Source organism: Myodes glareolus, chromosome 8, assembly GCF_982192425.1.
Source record: "Myodes glareolus chromosome 8, mMyoGla1.1, whole genome shotgun sequence".
Classification (NCBI taxonomy): Eukaryota; Metazoa; Chordata; class Mammalia; order Rodentia; family Cricetidae; genus Myodes; species Myodes glareolus.
This window is the reverse complement of record NC_142033.1, coordinates 32,568,119-32,575,935: the sequence shown is the minus strand read 5'-3', so window position 1 is coordinate 32,575,935 and position 7,817 is coordinate 32,568,119. Positions and strand designations below refer to the sequence as shown.

Sequence of the window (7,817 nt, the reverse complement as noted above, 5' to 3'; positions counted from 1 at the left end):
AACAGTGTGGCCAGGGAACTGGATGCTCTGGTTGCTCGGTTTACTTACTTGATTCATTTTTCTTTTTAAGACAGGATTTCACTGTGTAGCCTACGCTGGCCTGGAACTCCCCATCAGCCTCCTTCAGCCTCCAGAGTGTGGACATCACAGGAGGACACCGTGTCTGTCTTTAAAAAATTAGATGCCAATTTAAATAGTTACAGGTGTCTTTTGTAGTGGCTGATGTATTTCTAGAAATTGTGGACAGAATAGATTAATATTAATATAGGATAGATTAATATTCATGTTAATAGAAGGGTACAGAGACTTTGAAACCAGACTTTTGAACCCCATAATTCCTTCCATTTTCTGGCTCATGACTTTGGACAAGCTACCCCAATTGTCTGAGCCTTGATTTGTTGATCTGTAAAGTAAGACAAATAACAGAAATTCTTTAACTGGAGTGTTCACGGGGGCCAGTGAGTTAGTATGTGTAAATCAATTGATCTGGGGCTTAAGAACATAGCAGGTCTCTGTTAGAAAGTAATTTATTTGTAGTCTGGCAGGGCGGTGGCACACACCTTTAATTCCAGCACTTGGGAGGCAGAGGCAGGCAGATTTCTGAGTTCGAGGCCTGCGTGGTCTACAGCGGAAGCTCCAGGACAGGACAGCTAGGGATACATAAGGAAGCCCTGGCTTAAAAAAACAGAAAGAAAGGGGGTTTAAAAAAAGAAGAAGGGGGGAATTCATGTGGAGGTCAGAGTGAAAGCAGGTGTGAGTGGGTGCAACAGAAGGAATCATGGCTGCCAAATTGTTTGAGTCCATCGGAAAGTTCGGCCTGGCTTTAGCCGTGGCAGGAGGCGTGGTGAACTCTGCCTTGTATAATGTGGATGCTGGGCACAGAGCTGTCATCTTTGACCGATTCCGTGGAGTACAGGACGTCGTGGTAGGGGAAGGGACTCACTTTCTCATCCCGTGGGTACAGAAGCCAATTATCTTTGACTGCCGCTCGCGACCACGGAATGTACCGGTCATCACTGGTAGCAAAGATTTGCAGAATGTCAACATCACACTACGCATCCTCTTCCGTCCGGTGGCCAGCCAGCTCCCCCGTATCTACACCAGCATCGGCAAGGACTATGATGAGCCGGTGCTGTCTTCCATCACCACAAGAGATCCTCAAGTCGGTGGTGGCTCGCTTTGATGCTGGAGAATTGATCACCCAGCGAGAGCTGGTCTCCCGGCAGGTGAGTGATGACCTCACAGAGAGAGCAGCAACATTTGGGCTCATCCTGGATGATGTGTCCTTGACACATCTGACCTTCGGGAAGGAGTTCACAGAAGCAGTGGAAGCCAAACAGGTGGCTCAGCAGGAAGCGGAGAGGGCCAGATTTGTGGTGGAAAAGGCTGAGCAGCAGAAGAAGGCAGCCATCATCTCTGCTGAGGGCGACTCCAAGGCAGCCGAGCTGATCGCCAACTCCCTGGCCACGGCCAGCGATGGTCTGATTGAGCTGCGGAAGCTGGAGGCAGCTGAGGACATTGCTTACCAGCTCTCCCGCTCTCGGAACATCACCTACCTGCCAGCGGGGCAGTCAGTGCTCCTCCAGCTTCCCCAGTGAGGCCCCCCTGCTTGCACCTTCTCAGGCCAACCAGGCCGTGGCCTCGATCATTCTGAATAAACTTTCCTTCTGCCCCACCCCAGAAATCACTGTGAAATTCCATGATTGGCTTAACGTGAAGGAAATAAAAGCAGAATCACTTCAGATCTGTAATTACCAAATGAAAAAAAAAAAGAAGAAGAAGAAGAGAAATAGAAAAAAAAGTAATTTGTTCTGAGACTAGAAAGGAGGAATCAAAACCCAGTGCTGAGAGGGGAGGAGGCTAGAGAAAAGACAACTCACTTGAATGAAAAGACACTTTATTACTTCAGCAAAGGTGGATCCTAAGTCCTGACAAGAGCTTCTCCATTTTGCTTATACCTTGCCTTAGCCAATAGTTCCAAGATAAGGGAAAGAAAGGGCAGACAGGAGGCGTTCCTACCTCTTCACTTTTCCCTCTCTGGAGGACACAGGTCTAAATTCTGGTCCCCTTGATTCCCCTGCTTTGGGCTAGGCAGGACAGAGGCCTGCTTCAGGTCACCCCTCCCCCAGCCTGCACCAGATGGCAGGCATGATGTTCCCAGCCCTCAGAGCCATCCCTGTGCTGAAGCCATTTTAAGGCTAATTCCAGTAAAGATGGCACAGAATGGCAACCTTACTGCAGAAGCGTGAGCCCTGCTCCCAGGGACACAGTCAATACAGTGCCACTAATCCATGAAATGTGGGAAATATTTTCCCCAGGGGTTCTTTACAGATTTCCTGATTCTATAAGATCCCACCCATACTACATGGAGCCCTGGAGCCTGGAGTATTTATAGCGTGTTTCTCTGGCTATTGCTATGACCTAAGACCCTGTCTCTTGACTCACTTCTTTCTAACCTCTGCCTGTGAGTGGTTCACGAAAGAATGAATGACAGGCAATTGGATGGATCCTTGAGATTCTGTATTCTTCTTTTTTAAGACTTATTTATTTTTAGATATATGTATGAGGGTTTTTCCTGCATGTATGTATGTGCACTGCATGCTTGCTCGGTGCCCTCAGAGATCAGAAGAGGGAGTTGGTTGCCCTGGAACTGGAGTGGTGGGCCACCATGTAGGTGCTGGGAACTGAACCCAGGGTCCTCTGCATGAGCAGCTCTTAGCTGTGGAGCCAACTTTCCAGCTTCAAAAATCCATATTCTAACTTACATGTTCTTTCTAAGCATGTGAGCTGCTCTGCATTCATAAGCAGGATTAACTCATTTGTTCGTTTTGCAGTGCTGGGGACAGAACCCAAACCCTTATTCATGCTAGGCAAGCATGTAACCACTGAACTACATGGCCTCGAACCGCGAGTGGATCTACAATAGGAAAGTGCCGGTTTTAGGCTTAAACAGGTGCAGATTAGAGAAAGTGCCCAACAGTGCCTGCTGTCGTAGTGACAGGCACTAACTCTAGCCCTGGCCATCGAGACAAGCCCCCAGTTTCAATACCAAGCTCCAGTGTGAGCCTTGAGTTTCTTTTTTGTTTCAAGAAATGAGAGAAAGGCCCACTTTGGGTTTCCAGGAACCTGGAAGCATACGTCACGCCCACCACCCGGGACTCTCTCAGTAAGACGACCCGGTTGTAATCTCCCGGCTAGGAGGCCACAGACAGCCTGTTTTCCAGCATTACAAGTCACTGTTGCTCTTCCTGCAGCTTCCAGAAAGGCTGCTGACAGAAAGGTCCCCAGCAGTCCGCTTCCTCAGAGCCAAACCCATCCCTCAAGGCCCTAGCGACAGTTCAGATCACCTCTGCTGCCTTTGAGTGGGGATTTCCTTTCATGGACCCCATTCAGAGGCTTTTTGGAAGCCTTCTGTCCCGGTGCAGTGAAGCAGGGCTGCCTCTTTTTCACCAAATGTCCCAAAGGGAAATGATATTCACCAAGAATTTGGACAAACTTTTTTTTTTTTCTTTCTTTAAGACGAAGAAGGAGAAACGGTGTGAAAATTGCCCGGATCCCTGTCCCTCAAAGCGTCTCAGAAGCAAACTGCAGGAAGTGGTGGATTCTGACAGAAAGGGCATCATTTGCCGGCCTTATTATCTCATTTTCCAGCAGGGCTGACAGGACAGCTGCCTGTTATTACGGAGCGCACCAGGAAGTGATTTGCTGCCAAACAGAGGAGAGGGGGAGAGGGATTAGCGCACTCACGCCGCACAAACGGACCTCTTGCACCTGGTAGGCACGCAGCTCCATTCGTCATCTTCATAGGGGATGGTTCTTAAATCCCATTTACAAAGAAACAAAAACAACCCCCAAAGGCGCCTTAATGTCATTGTAATTATGATAAGCATGAGCAACCATTTTTCGGTTTTGGGTCTAGATGAGATGGGCTGGTGGTAGCCCTCCGTCTCATCGCGCTAATCTCTTCCTGGGTTCTGTGATGTGGGGAGTTTACCCTTCCCAGTTGCAGATAGTTCTGCAAGTAACAGCTTAACCCTCCTCCGTGGGCAGTGTGATCTCCCTGCAAGGTGGCAGAGCACTGACTGAAGTGACATTCCAACGACAATAAGTAATGTCCTTCAGTTTCTCGATTTCTAATGCAAGGGGAAGGGGGAGGGCCTGCTCCTTGTGCGGCATCGGGCGTCAGGAGCCCACAGCCAGAGGAGACACAAACGGGTGATGGGAGGCCCGAAATGGCCTTCTTGTTCACAGCCAAAGTGAATTCAGTTCCATGGGGCTGATCCCCAGCGAGGATGGCTACAAGAGAAAAAGCCAGTCTTGAAGGCTTCAGCACTACTGCTAAGTTGTGTGAACCGAATCTTTGAATCAGTAGAAAGGGAAGCTTGGGGTCTGGGGGTGTTGCTCACTGGGTAGAGAGTTTGCCTAGCTAGCGTGAACCCCTGGATTTGATCCCCAGCACCAAATAAAAGCTGGCGTGCTGGACTGTGCCTTTCGTCCCAGCAGGAGGATCGGAAATTCAAGGTCGTTTTTAGTGAGCCCCTGAGCAATCAAAATAGGCCCATTTATTGACACAGTATTTAGGTCCAGCCTTTGTACTCAACTGTCCTGTAGAAAACTGAGGAGTACCACAATTTAGTCTTTGAAAATCCAGCAAAGGGCACGGAGGGATCATGAAACTTTGAGCAGAGAGAGAGAGAGAGGTGCTTGGAGCATCTAGTGTCTGGAGTGGTAAAGAGACGCCCCAAGTTCATGAGGCTCCTGTGAGGGCCACTCAGGTGCGCTCCCTCTGAAACCTCAAGGGCATTTCCCTTTTTGCCGGCACTGAGAACAGAACCTTCACTGTGAGGCGAGGCTAGATGCTCTCCGGCTGCACCTTTAAAATTTGAATTTTGAGACAACGTCTTGCTGAGTTGTTTAGGCTGGCCTCAAATCTGCTGAGTAATCAAGACAAGCCTTGAACTGTCTGTCAATCCTCGCCCTGTAGTTCCCCAAGCAGCTGGGGTTACAGGCATGCAACGTGGTACCCAGCTTTCAAGGGTTTCCGAACACCAATGCTGCTCGTCCTTGTTTCTGTTTCTTTTAACCTCCATTACTTATTCTGCTAGGGGCGTCACATGTGTTCAATGTCCTGGGAGTGGCGGTCAGAAAATAATTTGGAGTCAGTTCTTCCTTCCATCATTTGGGTCTTGGGGACTGAACTCCGTTTAGAAGCAGGCACCTTTACCCACTGAGCCCTCGGTTTTGAAACTTAGAGCCAGAAGTTATCAAATACCAGATCCCAGGCTACATCTAATGAGGTGCTGCGTCCCACTTCATATGGCCATTCAGACATTTCAAGGAAGATGAGTTACGTGTTTGATCATAGAAGGCACATGGGGGCTTTAGTGGGCCGTTTATATACATGGTCCATGCAGCCCCCCACAGTATGAAGTACAATCCTAGATCACCTGGTTTCAGGGGAGTTACAGAAACCACTGAAGCCCTAGCAACCACCACTAACTGCTGACCATCACCAGCGCCACATCAGCACCACTATCAGACTACCCACCATCCCACCATGCCCACACATTTCACTCTGACCCACCTTCATTCTTCCCACTCCCCAGTCCCTCCAGTCCTCCTCCACTGTGAGGCGCTCTCTCTCCCCTTGCTCCTTGCCCTTTCCACGTGAAGTGACACTTCTCGCATACACGACTTCCTCCCGTTCTCGCTTTGGAACCTTTCAGCTGGGTTTACCCTCCTCTCTTTCTCTTGTACTTAGCAAGGGCCAGGGAAAAACCCAAGCCTGCCTATTTTGGGCTGGATGAAAATATCTAGTGAATTTCAACTTACTGACTGGTCTCCGAGTTTCTAATCATGACTCCTTACAATGCTGCCTCGCGGCCCTCCTGACCCAAATACTTGACCATAGATGTTTCGAGTTTGGGTTTATTCTATTTTATTTATTTTTTAAATACTTGCAGAGTTCTAACTTGTGGAGGATCCCTAATATGAAAATTTAAAATCTGAACTTCTTGTGTGGGTAAAAACGTTTTGGATTTCAGAATATTCTGGACTTTGGAATTTCAGATCAGGAATGTTCAACTTGTACATTTTTGTCTGGTTCCTCTCCCATTATACCACAGTAGAAGTTTACACGGTAGCTTCTCCCTACCTTGATGCCTAACACCACTGTCTCCCCTTTACTCTTAGCTTTTTGCTACTTAGATTTCTGTGTCTGCGACAAGGAGAAAACTTCCACAGACTCCCACAACTGCCTTCACCTGGTTACCACCCCCTCATCTTCCCAGCCAGTCTGTGTTGGAGGGGTGTGAACAAGCACTCACTCATTTCCTTGAGGCCTTGAGGCCATGTCCTCAGCAGCTTTCTCCCCTCTTCCTGTACCACAGCCATCACCCGACCAGACCCTTCAGATACTGGGATCAGCGAAGCAAGGCAGCTCTCACGGTGGCTCCCACAGCTCCTCAGCGCCCTTCAGAGCTCTTCTGCCCATCTCACCCCAAGCTCAGCTGAGGGCCTCAGTTCCCGAAGTTTCCTTTGCCTTGGCCATTCTGGACACCCACCTGTCCTTCCTTCCATTTCGAATCTTCACGCTGGCAGCAGCTTTTGTCTGCCTAACTCTGTAGACCAGGCTGGCCTTACACTCAAAAGAGATCAGCCTGCCTCTGCCTCGGGAGTGCTAGGATTAAAGGTGTGCGCCACCACCCCCACTCCCCAGATCATTTATGTCTTGTTGCTGCTCTTTTCATTTGTTTGTTTGCATCTTATTCACCCTTTTGCTCTCACCAGGCTTTAATTGTCCCAACACAGGGACCTTTATCCCGACTGCCCTAAACACCCAGACCAGTGCTTGCAGCACAGTAAGAACTCAATTCAAGCTGAAAGAATGTGATTTAAAAAAAAAAAAAGTATGTATTGGGCTGGAGAGAGGGCTCAGAGGTTAAGAGCACTGACTGCTCTTCCAGAGGTCCTGAGCTCAATTCCCAGCAACCACATGGTGGCTCACAGCCATCTGTAATAAGATCTGGTGCCCTCTTCTGACCAGCAAGCATCCAGACAGACAGAACACTGTATACATAATAAATAAATAAATCTTAAAAAAAAGTATGTATTGCGTTTTATATTCTCCTTATTTTATAAAGGAAGAAACTGAGGCAGAGGGGAGTGTGGAAACCACGCCAGTGCACAAGACACAAGTCACAAGAGCCCAGGAAGCCATCTTCCTGACTCCATAGGCTGCTAGCCCAGCAGCCATTCCCTGCAGCCTCCCTGAGGTGCCACTGCCGTGTGGTTTGGAATAAGCGTGCTGAATTAGATCCGCCATAACTAAGCCACCATTCAATGAAACCATGTCTTACCATGTCCTCTTGGGAGACACGACAGCATAATAGTTTGGATCTAAGACCAAATGCTGCTCAATTTACTCACTCCAAAAAATAATAGACCCCACACCCTGTTTGCAGAGGGGTGGCTCTTTCATTCATGTATCTATCTATTTCACCCCTTCAGGGAGCGTAAGCCACTGAGGCTATCCTGTGGGCTTCTGAAATGGATGGGGCCAAAAGCCAGCGCTCCCCTTAAATCACCATGAAATAAAAAGATGGCCACATCATTTTTGAAACAAAACCTGGAGGTAGATGATCCTTCCTTCAGTACAACAGAGCTCCTAAACGCCGCTCCCCCAGCTGTCCCTGGGTTGCCATTCCCACAGAAGTAGGAGTGAGCTGCGGTGGCTAGCCTGTTAATTCTCAACAGCCCTGAGCTGGAATTCTGGAGGAATGCGTGCAGTGCTCAATACAGAGCTCATTTGGCTTCGG

General features: G+C 48.7%; 1 pseudogene; it reads left to right on the top strand.

Moving 5' to 3' along the window:
- The first annotated feature begins 699 nt into the window (after window positions 1–699).
- Window positions 700–1,742, top strand: LOC148121147 (prohibitin 1 pseudogene; annotated as a pseudogene).
- The last annotated feature ends 6,075 nt before the right edge of the window (window positions 1,743–7,817 follow it).